The following is a 15,607-nucleotide window of genomic DNA, read 5'->3' on the forward strand; positions in this document are numbered from 1 at the left end:
TTCATTGCAACCTGTCCCATTAACTCCTCCCAGATGTGCCCCACCAATTTATTCCCTGTTTTTAAAATTTCAATAACCAACTATCTTAGTTAGGGTTTCTAATGCTGTGATGAAATACTATAACCAAAAGCAAGTTGGAGAGAAAAGGGTTTATTTGGCTTTCACTTCAACACTGAAGTCCATCACTGAAGGAAACCAGCGCAAGAGCTCAAATCAAGTAGGAATGTAGAGGCAGGAGCTGATACAGAGGCTATGGAGAGGTGACACATACTGGCTTGGTCCCCATGGCTTTCTTAGCCCATTTTCTTATAGCACCCAGGGCCACCTGCCCAGAGGTGGCCCTGTCCACAGTGAGCTGGGCCCTTTCACATCAATCACTAATTAAGAAAATTCTCTCTAGACTGGCCTGCACCCAGATCTTGTGGAGGCATTTTTTAATTGAAGATCTCTCCTCTCAGATGACTATAGCTTGCGGTAAATTAACATAAAACTAGCTATCACACCCATTACCTATTATGTTGTGCTGTACACGTACTTCTGGATGTGGGGCCATCTCGTGGAGAATGGTGGATCTACCAGGAGTAACACCCTTAAAGAAAACTGACTCTCCTACCCTAGAAACTATCAGTTGTTCTTAGCTCCTCAGGTTCATGACCCCCTTCCCAATCTATGCTAGAATGTTGCCTGGTTTGATCATGTGCAGACAATCACAGTTGTTATGAGTTTGTGGGTACAATAGTCCTTTGAAACAGTGTCAAAAGACACTATTTCAGTATGGTTCTCCAAGTTCTCTGGCTCTACCTCATTTTCAGGAATAGTCTCTGAGCCTTGGGGTTGTGTGTAACACTAATGTCTCATTTGTGGCTGAACATTCCTTAGCCACTTATCATCTGTGTTTTTGACAAATTGTGAGTTTCTGCCATTAATAACCACCTGCTGCACAAAGAAATTTCTTTGATGTGGCCTGAGAGCTGCACTAAACTACATGGAGAGAGATAAAATTTAAAGGGCAGTTTGATAACATGAGTGTTGATGAGTGGTTTCCTACATGATGTTTTGGGTTCAAGCAGTTTCTGAGATCCCGAGCCCTGGGGATCAGGAAGTGTTTAACAAGGAAACAGATGAGTCTATAAAGGTTACAGAGATGGAATAGATGCTGGTAAAGCAGTTACTCTTCAACAGGGTTTCAATCAAGGTTATAAACAGGTTGCACAGGTCATTATAAACTATGGACTACTCAGGGGAACATTGAGTAACCTGTTCTCTTGGTGTCATCTTCATGGTAATAGTTCAGCTTTGATCAGTAAAATAATAATCTTCTGAATGTGGTTGACCAGCGTGAAGAATGTGTGCTTCGACATCTGAAATCAGTCACTTGCCAGATGCACATTACAGATTTATTGGACTCCATTGAGGATATGGACCTTTCCCAGGTAGTTCCAGCCAAGAAAAAGACTAATGATGAAAAATATTAAAGACTGTGAAAATAGTGCCAAGTTTATCACAAATTTTGACAAGAGTCCTAGGGGAATATATTGTTCACATCCAGAATGTTGCAGAATACATAAGTACACACATTTGGAGAAACCAAGCCTCACTTGGATTCTGGAACAGGCCTCCAATTTAGTGAAATAGCTGGGAGTATCAGTAGATGTATTACAGCACCTGAGACAACTATAAAATCATCTCCCCTTTTGTGGTGGAAGTAACACTCAGAATATTCCTTAGAACGTTGTGTTTCTAGATAAGGTAATTAATTGACTGAACACCTCACCTGTAGTTACCCTTTGTGGGAATATGAATGGTCTTCAGCGTTAACACTAGTAAATGGAATGTAAGTCTTTGTCAATGTTTTATTTTATTTTATTTGGTTTCAGAAATGCTCAGAAATCCTCATTGTCATTTTCAGATTTCTAATCAAAATCAGTCATTTTTAGACTAGCAGAGCCCAAACAATTTAGAACAAGAAAACAAGTCTAATACTGCTTTCTGGCTTCTGTCAGTATGAAGTGGTTTAGGACCTCTTCATCAGCAAGAAAACCAAAGTAGCCAGAAATAACCTAAAGGCTAGCATAAATAGGTATAAGTAGCTATATAGATAGTTATACATTAAGCCAAGAGACTGTAGAAACTGACAAAATATATCATTGAATGAATAACAAAAAGCAAAGTATTTTTTTAAAAAAGAGTGTTGATGACTACTTCCTTGACACCTCAGCAGCCTGCATAGTACCTTCCAGTATTATGAAAGTTAGCTGGAAAGGAAAATGTTTCCTGGCTAGAGCAACAAGTTTTCTTCATGTATAGTGATCAATGTATATGGAATCTTCAGCAATAACATCTTATCACCAAGCATGGGTGAGCAAACTGAACAGTGAATATAGTCTACATTGTTTTGGGGATCTCTGGAACACCTATGACCAACAACTCCAGAGAAACTATATCACTCTTGGCCCTGGATTTTTTACTTGGCAACATATTACTTTTGGCATAATCAATGTCCTCTTCTTCACTTTCAATATCAAAATACCATTCCGGCTATGTAATCCTGCATTTGTCAGAGTGGGATGGATTCTATGGCCAGGGCAAGAATATTTCTGCAAATTGGATTATAGAATATGAAGTGAATATGAAAATGAAATATGTGAGCATGAGAAAATGTCAAAGACTGTTCCTAGTATTCTCAAATATCTGTTTGATTTGAGTTTATAAGACATGATGTTAAATTTGGCTGAGAAAATAAGACTGGCCCAAGTGGGTAAAAAGTCTTTACTAAGATGATTAGATTCTTTTATTCTAAAGTACAGACTGAGACATAAAGAAATAAAATGACAAAGGTAGAGATGAATGGAAAGAATGAGGAGAAAGGAGACAAAAAGGGAGAAATGGAAGAAATCTACATATTTTAGTTGGTATCATATTCTAGGCCTTGCTAAATAATCTTAGTGCATCACTCCATTTACTCTCCCAAAACATCTTCAGGGGATATACATTTCTTTTCTTTTTACAAATAAAGAAATGGAGAGTCTTATAGGGTTATAAAATGTAAGCACTGGAACTCTAGAATCCTAAACTCTTCTGACCAAAGAATGCACAGTCCTCATAGCATACAGATGTGGTTGACGTTGAAAAGAATGGCAATAGGGGCACATGTCTTTAATCCCAGTACCAGGGAGGCAGAAACAGACAGACTTTTGAATCAAGGCCAGCCTGGTTTACAGAGTGAGTTCTGAGACAGCCAGGACTACACAGAGAAACTTGTCTCGAAAAACAAAACAGAAATCTGAGTATAAACTCAAAGATAGTTTCAGCCTGTTGCTGACGCTGAAAACGACAGCAGGGCTTAACTCATTCTCCCTCTGGGTAAGCTTTGATCTCTGTACCAGGTTATCTAGGTAGGGATGTATGAATAACTTCAAATTCTATGATTTAGAAGGAAATTAGAATTGAGATAGAACAACTTGTACCTTCTCACTGCCAACTCTTGGTGTAGAGGAACCTCAAAATATTGCAATGAATTTAAATTCCACTGCCAAATGCAAAACTATCTCTATTTCTCAGTTACTTTCTGGTAGGAAAGATAGAAGGGTATTATCTTGGGAAACAAAGCAATTCATTATGCACTGTCAGTGTTTTTAAAGAATAGTAAAATTCAAGTTAACAGTAAAATTAGAGATGATCTAACTCAACTCTCTCGCTTTGCTTAGAAAAATATGGTTTCTAGAAAGACAAAATTTGAGAAAGCTTTGGGTAAAGCTGGAACTAGAATCTAGTTCTATGCACACTATCTACCACATTGCAAACATTACATGACACTATCAGAAAGCATGCTACCTGTAGTCCAGAATAATTTAATTACTTTAAAGCTATTATTCCTTAGAAATGACATTTATCCTGTTTTTTCATAGGCTGTGGCAGAATTGTGTCCATTCACAGCTTGGCCTAGCATCACTGCAGTGCACTAGCAAGATGTGCTTGTGATAATCAGTAAGCCAGCTCTGATTTATCAGTATCACTCCAAGTCCATAGACCACACTGGATGTAAGGTGTTTTCTATGGGCTTTGACAGACTTATAATCTGCAACAATATTATCACCTAGAATAGATTTATTGCCATAAAAAAATCTACCTTATGCTCCAGGTATTCATTCCTCCCCCCACCTCCAACACCTTGGAAATCAGCATTAAAGAGAAATACCACCATGATGTTTCCTTTTTTATAGCCTGTCAAATAATTGGAATCATAGAACAAAAAGCCTTTTCAGGTTGGCTTCTTTCTTCTAGCACTATGCATTGACAGTTCCTCTGCATCTTCTCCCAGCCTGGCAGTTCTTTTCTTTGTGTCATTTTCTATGTTTTGATGAGAATACTCAAAAATTATATAAGCCAGGCCAAGTTTAAACTGTAAACTTTTTTTAGAGGTTAGCCTTACTTTTCAAATTGTTTGAAGAATATCTTATTTGTGTACAAACATTTCAAATTCAAATTTTTCAATTCTAAGCTTTCACACTTTGCACCACTAAAGGTCACTTTTCTCACTAGCCAAGGATGTTTACTTTGAATTTCCAGTTTCTGTCATTGACATAGTTCTTCCCAAGTTTACCTTAGCTTTCCTTCTACCCTTGTCCACTGCAGCTTTTAAGTGATCACTGTTTGTTGTTCATGTCTATGGAATGCCTCTCTTTGTTTCTTCCCATCATCACTTCAAATATTTGAATCCACACTTGGTGTGCATTGTTATAACAGCACAGCTACTGGTTTTCCTATTTTCTGTTTGTTCCTCTAATCTTTCATACTTTAACTCATCTTCCAGCTGTTCTAAGAATAGTGTTCCTGAAATCTCACTCTTCTGTGTCATCTTCCTGCCCCAAACTTTTTTCTGTATAGAACCCATTTTATATTGTCCCATTGGATACAGGCACATTTGGTTTATTCATATTCTTATTATCATATGGCCTCCATTACATTGCTATTTCTACTCTGGCTGTTCCTCCCATTTAATTTAGTAATTATATTTATTATAATAAATAATCAAGATCTTAAGAAGCATTCAAATTGCTACAACATTCTACTGTTTAACACAAAGCAGGCCACAAAATTAGTAATCTCTTATTTAGCAGATCAAGGAAACAGTCAGGGAAAGAAGAACTTGTCATCATTCAGCAAAGTTACTTACATTTACCATAGTTAAATAACCATGAAAATATCTATTATTTTCACCGTTTATAAAAGTACAGTTCAGTGGCATTAACTGTATTTATGATGCTGTGCAGCCACCATTATTATCTGTAACAAAGCATTTTCAGTAGATTCTATAAAAACCTCATGCCCCATTGAACAGTATCCCCTTTCCTCCTCCATCTTCTCTCCTCAAACTTACACACTGTCTTTGTGCATTTGCTTATTTTACATGGCTCCCATAAGTAGAATCATATCATTAAAATCTCCTGGATTATATCAATAACAATTACTGATACATATCTTTAAAACATTTCAGCAGTTTACAAAAAACTAAAACAACATTTACAGGCAGTCGAATAAAACTAGAAAAGATCATCCTGAGTGAGGTAACCCAGACTGAGAAAGACACACATGTATGTATTCACTTATAAGTGGATATTAGACCTATATAGTACAGGATAACCATACTACAATTCACAGACCCAAAGAAGCTAAGTAACAAGGAGGGCCCAAGGGAGGGTGCTGGAATGTCACTCAGAAGGGGAAATAGAATAGACAGCAGAAGTGGATGAAGAGAGGAAACTGGGCAGGAGTTGGAAATGGGAGGGAAATAAGGGTGGGAATCAGATGTGGGGGAGAAAAGAAGTTATATGTGGAAGGTGAGAGGGCTGGGAACAAGAAGGGAAACTGAGGGGGACATCTCTCTCTCAAGCTGAAGGCCTTTGACAGGCTAGGCTCCTGGGAGGATATGGGTGTGACTCTAGCTGAGACTCCTAACAGGGGACATGAAGCCTGAACAGACCACCTCCTAGACAGGCAGGACTAGGGGAAAGAGGAAAAAACAACCTTTTGCTCCAAAAATTACCCTATTTACAAGATGTACACGGATAAAGAGGGAACAAAGATTGAGGAATGTCCAACCAAAAATTAGCCCAACTTGAGATACACCCCACTGTAGAAAGCCAGCCCCTCACACTATTAATGATGTTCTGCTATGCTTGCAAGACAGAAGCCTAACTTGAATATCATCTGGGAGGCTCCAGCCAGCAGTGGATTGAGACAGATGCTGGGACTTGCAGCCAAGCATAGAGTGGAGCTCTGGGGATCATGTAGAAGTATCAGGGGAAAGATGGAAGAACCTGGAAGGAACAGGAACCTCATAAGAAGACCAACAGAGACAACTAATCCAGACCTGTTGGGGGCTTACAGAGACTGAGACATCAACTGAGGAGCAGGCATGGTCTGGACCTAGGCCCCATGCACATATGTGACCGATGGGCAATTTGGTGTTCATGTGGGTTGCCTGGTGAGTGGAGAGGGTGAAGGCTTTTTCCAACATGGACTATATTGCCTGCTTTTGGATCACTTTCCTCTGGCAGGGCTGCCTTGCCTCAGTGGATGAGGGTATGTTCAGTCCTGATGTGACTTGATATGCTGGGAAGGCCTGATATGGCATGGGGCAGGGGGAGAAAGGTGAAGGAGGTGGAGGGGGTACTGGAAAGTGAGGAGGAAAGGGGCACCCTTGGAATGTAAAGTAAATAAACTGGAAAAAAAAAACAGAACATACCAAGCCTATGCTTATATCCAAAATAACTGAGGTGCAGACTCAAACATCTGTACAGAAACGTTTCCCTCACTTTCCTGACTTTCCTGACTTTCTGAGGGGTGGGGAGGCCAAAGAGCCAGTCATTGAGTTCCTGTTAGAAATAGTCCTTGTTCCCCTCACTTTGGGAAACCAATTGGTTACTGAGCTACCACAGGCTATGTCTGAGTGGAGGTTCTAGGTTATATCCATACATGTTCCTTGGTTGAATGTCAGTCTCAGAAAAGACCCTGTGCCCAGATATATTTGGTCCTTGTGGAGCTCCTATCCTTTCCCCATCAGACTAACTCCCCTTCTTTCTTATGATTCCCTGTACTCTGCCAAAGGTTTGGTCATGAGTCTTTGTTTTGAAAATACTGCTAGTTAGAGTCTTTCAGATGCGCTCAGTAGACTCCTGTCATACGTTCAATGCACATCCCATCTGTCTTTCTAAATGAGGATTGATCATCTTACCCCGTGTCCAGTCTCTTGATTATCTTTTTTAGATGTATAGATTTCATTATGTTTATCATATCTTATAGGTCTATATAAATGAGTATATACCATGTTTGTCTTTCTCCTTCTGGGATATTTCACTCAGAATGATCTTTTCTAGATCCCACCATTTGCCTGCAAATTTCATGATTTCCTCCTTTTTGGTTGCTGAGTAGTATTCCATTGTGTAGAAATACCACAATTTCTGTACCCATTCCTCCGTTGATGGACATCTGGGTTGTTTCCAGGTTCTGGCTATTACAAATAAAGCTGCTATAAACATGGTTGAGCAAGTATCCATTTTGTGTACTTGAGCAAACTTTGGGTATATACCTAGCAGTGGTATAGCTGGGTCTTGAGGAAGCACTATTCCTAATTGTCTTAGAAAGCGCCAGATAGATTTCCAGAGTGGTTGTACCAGTTTACATTCCCCCCAGCAGTGGAGGAGGGTTCCCCTTTCTCCACAACCTCTCCAGCATGTGTTGTCATTTGAGTTTTTCATCTTGGCCATTCTGATGGGTGTAAGGTGATATCTCAGGGTCGTTTTGATTTGCATTTCCCTGATGGCTAATGAGGTTGAGCATTTCTTTAAGTGTTTCTCTGCCATTAGATATTCCTCTGTCGAGAATTCTCTCTGTTTAGCTCTGTTCCCCATTTTTTAAGTGGATTACTTGGTTTGCTGCTTTTCAGCTTCTTTAGTTCTTTGTATATACTGGATATTAGTCCTCTGTCAGATGAAGGGTTAGTGAAGATTCTTTCCCAATCTGTAGGCAGTTGTTTTGTTTTGATGACGGTGTCCTTTGCTTTACAGAAGCCTTTCAGTTTCATGAGGTCACATTTATTGATTGTTCATCTTAGAGCCTGTGCTGTTGGTGTTCTGTTCAGGAAGTTGTCTCCTGTGCCAATGAGTTCTAGGCTGTTCCTCACTTTTTATTCTAACAGATTTAGAGTATATGGTTTTATGCTGAGGTATTTGATCCACTTGGACTTTAGTTTTGTGCAGGGTGATAAATATAGATCTATTTTCATTTTTCTGCATGCGGACATCCAGTTAGACCAGCACCATTTGTTGAAGATGCTGTCTTTTATCTGTTGAATGGTTTTGGCTTCTTTGTCAAAAATCGAGTATTCATAGGTGTGTGGGTTTATTTCTGGGTCTTCTATGCGGTTCCATTGATCCTCCTTTCTGTTTTTATGCCAATACCATGCAGTTTTTATTATTATTGCTCTGTAGTACAACTTGAGATCGGGGATGGAGATACCTCCAGATGCTCTGTTGTTTTACAGGATTGTTTTAGAGATTCTGGGATTTTTGTTTCTCCATATGAAGCTGAGAATCTTTTTTTCAAGGTCTGTAAAGAATTGAGTTGGTATTTTGATGGGAATTGCATTGAATCTGTAGATTGCTTTTGGCAGGATGGACATTTTCACAATGTTAATCCTACCAATCCATGAGCACGGAAGATCTTTCCATCTTCCGTAATCTTCTTCAATCTCTTTCTTCAGAGATTTGAAGTTTTTCTCAAACAGGTCTTTCACTTGCTTGGTTAGTATCACCCCAAGGTACTTTATGTGGTTTGTGGCTATCGTGAAGGGTGTTGTTTCCCTTATTTCTTTCTCAGCCCTTTTATCTTTGATATATAGGAGGGCTCCTGTTTTTTTTTTTTTTTTTTTTTTAGTTGATTTTGTATCCTGCCACTTTGCTGAAGGTGTTTATCAACTGGAGGAGTTCTCTGGTTGAATTTTGGGGTTCGCTCATGTATACTATCATATCATCTGTGAATAATGACACTTTGACCTCTTTCTTTCCAATTTGTATCCCCTTGATCTCCTTTAGTTGTCTTATTGCTCTGGCTAACACTGCAAGTACTATGTTGAAGAGGTATGGAGAGAGTGGGCAGCCTTGACTTGTCCCTGATTTCAGTGGGATTGATTTAAGTTTCTCTCCATTGAGTTTGTTGTTGGCTATAGGCTTGCTGTATATTGCCTTTACTATGTTTAGATATGTGCTTTGTATCCCTGATCTCTCCAAGACTTTAAACAGGAATGGGTGTTGGACTTTGTCAAATATATAGTCTGTACTTAAGCAAGGGTGTCTTCTGTATGTCTTTTTAATTTTATTTATTTATTTATTTATTTATTTATTTATTTATTCATTCGTTCGTTCGTTCGTTTTAAATCCTGATTGCAGCCCCCTCCTCTCCTCCTCTACCCCCTCACATCCCTTCCCCATTCTCCTTTTAAGGAAAATATCTATTTCTAGAATTCTCATATATTCTAGATATTAATTCCCTATCAGATCTATACTTACAAAATATTTTCTGCCTTTTAGTGTTTTTGTTGTTGTTGTTTTCTTAAAGCATCTTTTGATGCACAAAAGTTCCTAATTTTAATGAAGTCTAATTGTTTGTGTGTGTTTCCTGTTCTTACTTGGGCTTATGGTATTGCAGTCTTTTTTAAAAACAAAACAAAGTATTTTTACTGTAATCTTCCCTTTCTTTATATGCTCACAATAGATTAGTTTGGCTCCAGAGACTTAAGGAAGGATAAAGGTCAAACCTTATTATATGTTATAGTGGCACTTCCTGGAGTAGAAAAACACTGAAACTAAAAATAGAGAAGAAAGCCAATGAAACAGAATACTAGAAACTCAGACCCAAAAGCTGGGAAGAATTAAGATCTGTTTCTTATCCTCTAACATGTGCAGGGCAGAACATCATTACACTCATTTACAGATAAAATTAACAATGCCTGGCAAAGATTACTTGAATTCAATAAAAATAATTTGAATTTTACTTCTCTTTAAGACATTTTTCTTGGTAAAGAGCTAAGTGAATCACCCAAAGGCCACATGGCTGTTATACAGGAGACCAGGAAATGATCTGAAAACCTTTGACAATTTTCCAGGAAAATATTAGTAATGGACTCCAGTATTATCATAGAGTCTATAACACTCTGATGAAACATGCTGCAGTGTTCTTCCTATTGCTTTAATAATTAAATTTTACATATGGCTACTCTCTTGTATTAAAGACCTGACACCAGTATCTCACCTGGATAATTTCTAATTGTCATTGTAAACTGTCAAATCTTAGTGATCTTAATCTGGAAATACTTTTTCTTAACTACAAAATCATATTTCCATCATTTCTTCATACTATCTAACCCAACACTTCCATTTCATCACCAAATACTTCTGCGTTCAGTTTTCCTAATTATAGTTGATTGAACCTGTGCCTGTTCTACATTATTTTTTGTATAATATATTTAATGCTGAAATATTCAGGAACAGTTGATGGATACTAGTATTTCAAGATAAAAAAGTGTTATGATCAAAGTCACCAAATGACAAAATAAAGGCTATATGTTTTAAACCTGGATTTGCCTAAACTGGTGCTTAATAACCTCTCTACTTTATTTGGTATCATTTGTTTCTTCATTTCTAAGTATTCCTGGAGAAACCCTGAGGCCAAATTAAATACCACTATTTCACAGTCCCTTTTGGAACTGTAGTTTCCAGCCTGTCATGTAAGTAGTTTCTGAGTGTCATTTCCTCTCTCTCTCTCTCTCTCTCTCTCTCTCTCTCTCTCTCTCTCTCTCTCTCCCTCCAGCTCTGCTTCCCAAGCGCTAGGATTAAAGGTGCACACCACCAACAACTGGCATCCATTCTCATAATATTTTAACAGGTGATCAAACAGAAAATAATTATTTTTAGATCCAACAGACAATTGAGATCACAATGTTTTCCCTAGATTTGAAGAATCGGCAAATTTAAATAACAGCTACTATACTGAAAATCTGTGTGGAATCATACCTGGGTGGAGAAAGCTGAATTGTGGGCAGTTTGAGAATGACTGCAGGAAATACTATGCTTGCATGAGATACATAGTTTTAACTTCAGAAGGCTGACCAGGTTCTCCCAGAAAGAACAAGATTTGATTTCTACCAGGGGAAGAAATCAATAGTGATTTGATAAGTGTCAACAGTATTATTTTCACCTGAACAAGGCCTCAAAAAAAGCTTACACAAACCCTAGCAAACTGGAAGAAGAAATATACAATTTCCTGTCTCATGCGACTGTGTGTGAGGGAGTGAGGGTGAGGGTGTTGCTTGGGGGTGGGAAGGTGATAGTCTGTACCAGATCACTAAAAGATTGAGAAATGAAATGAAGAATCCACATGGGTGTTAAACATCCTGCAGACTGACTGGCTGAATTAAACTTTGGGATTGTGAAATGGTATGGATAAAGAGCCAGAAATATTTACTACCCTTAAGAAACCTTTACTACCAGTGTCCATATTTGTTCTAATAGCTCTGCATATATTAGGTAAAAGTTTTGGGAAACATTGTTCTGTTTAGAAGACAACTAGCTTTTACTAAATCTAAAGCTAAGGATGTTTTAAAATAAAATCTTAAACTTATAGAAGAGGTATTTTTACTGCTATAATCCATATAATCAAGTTATCATTTTGGTAAATACATCAAATTTAATTTGTTCTGTGACTATAGAAGTTCATGTAACCTCTACCGTGGAAGATGCCATTTCAAGGTAGCATAAATCTATATTCCAGTGTCATGTTCATTTATATATATGGTCCTAAATAAACTATCTCATAATTGCATCATAGTAACAGTTGTGCTTTACATCCACAAACCTAAAGTAATATAACTGTCAATGCCTCTCCTATATATGTCTATATAGCCATTACATCAATAAGACTCCAGTATTACAAGAGTAAAATACAACTGGAACAACTGCGTATCGTGGACCTTATTTAAAAAGCATTCTATATAGTCTTGGATCAGATGAAAATAGAACTGTTCAAGGAAGCTCTGCCACTTTGCCCATTAAAATTGTTAAATCACTTTAAAATTACATATAAGAACAACAAATCATAGGGAAGGCATGATTTTTGCTTTCTTTTACACTAGTTAGTATGTCACTTGAATCATGTTATGCATGTTGTGATTTTAATGTCAGAAAGGACAATAAAAATATTTTAAGCCTGTTAAAATGGAATTCTCACATAACAATAATGCTGACAGGACATGTTCCATGCTCTGGGTATTGTGTTTTACATATATTACCAATTGATTGAATTTTAAAAATTTATTAAGAGATAGAAAAGTATTAGATTTACATATTTCATTCTGTTTGCGGTACTTGGGGCACAAAACAAGGTGTACTGGTCAGGGTTCGCTAAAGGAACAAAAGTGAAAGAAGAAACACATAAACACTGAAGTGACTAGCCAGCTGAGCATGGTGAACAACGGCTCTGCCAGAACTTGCCCTTCTCCCCCATTTTCTCTGCCTTGCTAAAAACTGTTAGATTATATTTTTAAAGCTCGCCACCAAGGTCTGTTTCCTTATTTGATCATTTCCTCCTCCTGAGTCTCATTACCAAGGTCCAGCTTTCAAAAGTATTGAAGTCCAGCAATCAAAAGACCCCTTTGGTTCACTTACGTAACATGCCCAATTAAAATTAAATACCTCGTCTTAACACAGGGTTTCCTCTTGTGCCTTTATAAACTGTCATTTGCCTATTGATCACATCCGTCTCCTCTATCCAGAGGCAGTCCTTTGTCTCCCTCTGAGATAAATACTCCATCCCCCTCCCCTCCCCTCCCCTTTGTTTCCTTCTTCTCCTTTGTCCTCTATCTCCTGTATTTTCTTCTTATTCCCTGCCCTCTGTCCCTCTGGGGCAAATAAATATCCTTTTTGCTGAGAACTGGATCTTGGATTGTCTTGTGCTGATATCAGTGTCTTTAAACACCACATGTGCCTGTGTGCCTATGTGTGTGTGTGTGTGTGTGTGTGTGTGTGTGTAAAATAAAATACAAAGAAGCAGCAACAAGGAGGCCCCTGGAGCTGGTGACCCTCTGGATGCTAAGAGTGGAAATGTCCAGTTCGCTCAGGGCATCAACCTGTCATGGGAGAAACTGACCCCTGCTCTACAACAGTTTATGTGACAGGTAAAACTTTTACAGTGGCAGAAAACATTGCTATGGCAGTGGACCTAGAACATCGTTACCTTCCTGGGCATTGGCCTTCTGATATTAGCTATTTATGGTTATACCTTCTATGCCCAAGATCATTTTCTCAATGAGCTAGAAGATGAGGCCAAAGCAGCCTGAGTCTTATTGAGAGGGAAAGAGTGTCAGGATACTGACTGTACCTGAGCATCTTCCAAGTGCTGGAGCCCCTCTACATGCTTAATGATGCCTGTGATTTCACACTATTGCTGGCTTCTTAACTTTAGACTATGATTGAGCCCAAGAAGCCGGAGAAATTTGGGCACTGTCAAAAGGGGATTGTTCATTTCATGTGCAGTGTGTACAGTTATTAGCTCTTTTTATTTTTTTTAATTTTTGTTTGAGAAGTATGTGAACTTTCCTTTCCACAAACTTTGTGGTTTACCCCTTCATCTCACAGAGTTAAGGGGAAGGGTGTAGCATATCTCCAGAATTGGATCTAAAGTAAGTGGGATTCTCATGGTTGCTTATGTACACTATCATATTATTTTCAAATAGACATACTTTAACTTCTTCCTTTCCAGCTTTTATGCTCTTGATCTTCTTCAGTTGTCTTATTACTCTAGTTAGAACTTCTAGAACTATGTTGAAGAGCTATGGCAGTTTTGTCTTGTCCCTAATTTTCGTGGAACTGCTTTAAATTTCTGTCCATTCAATTTGATGTTGGCTGTTAGCTTGCTGTATATTGCCTTTATTGTGTTTAGATATGTGCCTTGAATCTCTAATCTCTCCAAGACTTTTAACATGAAGGGGGTGTTGGATTTTGTCAAAAGCCTTTTTAGCATCTAATACAATATATGATTATATGTTTTTTTCTTTCCTCAGTTTGTTTATATGGTGGGTTGCAGTGATGGATTTTCATACGTTGAACCTGCACCTCTGGGATAAAGCTTACTTGATCATAGTGGATGATCTTTTTGATACTTTCTTAGATTTGGTTTGCAAGTGTTTTATTGAGTATTTTTGCATCAGTGCTCATAAAGGAAATAGGTCTGAATTTCTCTTTCTTTGTTGGGTCTTTGTATGGCTTAGGTATCAGGGTAACCGTGCCCTTACAGAAAGATTTTGGCAATGTTCCTTTTGTTACTATTTTGAGGAATAGTTTCAAGCGTTTTGGTATCACCTCTTCTTTGAAAGTCTGGTAGAATTCTGAGCTTTTATAGATGAAACCATAAAGGTGGATCCTATATTTGCATTCATTTTGCTAGTCTGTTTCTTTTTATTGGGGAATTGAGACTATTGATATTAAGAAATATCAATTATCAATGGTTGTTAATTTCTGTCATTTTGTAGTTGTGGTAGGTTTCTCTCTCCCTCCCTTAAAGCCCTCTGTATTTCTCTTTCTGTGTGTATACGTGTGCACACTTTGTGCATGTGCATGCAAGTTTGTGTGTGTGTGTGTGTGTGTGTGTGTATTTCTCCTCTCTTGATTTACTGGTCTAGGATTATTTATTTCTTGTACTTTCTTGGTTGTGCTTAACCTCCTTAGTGTTCATTCTTATAGTGTTCATTCTATAGCTTTATGTAGGGCTGGATTTGTAGCTAGGTATTCCTTAATTTTTTTTCATGAAATGCACTTATTTTCTTCATCTATGGTTATTGAAAGTTTTTTTTTGTTATAATAGTCTCTTATATAGTTGTGATACTCTGTGATCTCTTAGGGTCTGTAAACCATCTTTCCAGGCCCTTCTGGCTTTTTGTTTCTCCATTCAGAAGTCAAGAGTAATTCTAATTAGTCTGCTTTTATGTTACATCATCATTTTTCCTTGCAGCTTTTAATATTCTGTTATTCTGTACATTTAGTGTTTGATTATTATGTGTCAAGGTGACTTTCTTTTCTGGTCCAGTCTATTTGGTGTTCTATAGCTTCTTGTACTTTGATAGGCATCTCCTTCTTTAGGGAAAATTGCCCTATAATTTTGTTGTAAATATTTTCTGGGCTTTTCATCTAGGTCTCTTTTCCTTCTTCCCTACCTATTTTTTTTTAATTTTGTTTTGTTATAATAGCTCAAATTTCTTGGATGTTTTGTGGCAGGAGTTTTTTGTTTTGTTGTTGTTTTTGTTTTTTCGTTTTTTTAAGATTTAACATTTTATTTCGCTGAGTTATCCATTTCTTCTATTGTGTCTCCAGTGCCTAAGATTCTCTCTTCCATCTTTTTAATTCTGTTGGTGAAGCTTGCCTCTAAGGTTACTGTTATTCTTAATTTTTTTATTTTCAGATATTTCTCAGTTTAGGTTTTCTTTATTGATTCTGTTTCCACTTTCATGTCTTAGTTGTTTTTTTTTCTTTCCACTGTTTGTGTTTTCATATACTTC

At 37.7% G+C, this 15,607-nt stretch overlaps 1 pseudogene; it reads left to right on the forward strand.

Annotated features, from left to right (window-relative positions):
• Window positions 1–1,051: 1,051 nt before the first annotated feature.
• On the forward strand, window positions 1,052–1,680 carry LOC110540989 (protein YAE1 homolog; annotated as a pseudogene).
• Window positions 1,681–15,607: the final 13,927 nt, after the last annotated feature.

The sequence above is a fragment of the Meriones unguiculatus genome, chromosome X (genome assembly GCF_030254825.1).
Source record: "Meriones unguiculatus strain TT.TT164.6M chromosome X, Bangor_MerUng_6.1, whole genome shotgun sequence".
Lineage (NCBI taxonomy): Eukaryota > Metazoa > Chordata > Mammalia > Rodentia > Muridae > Meriones > Meriones unguiculatus.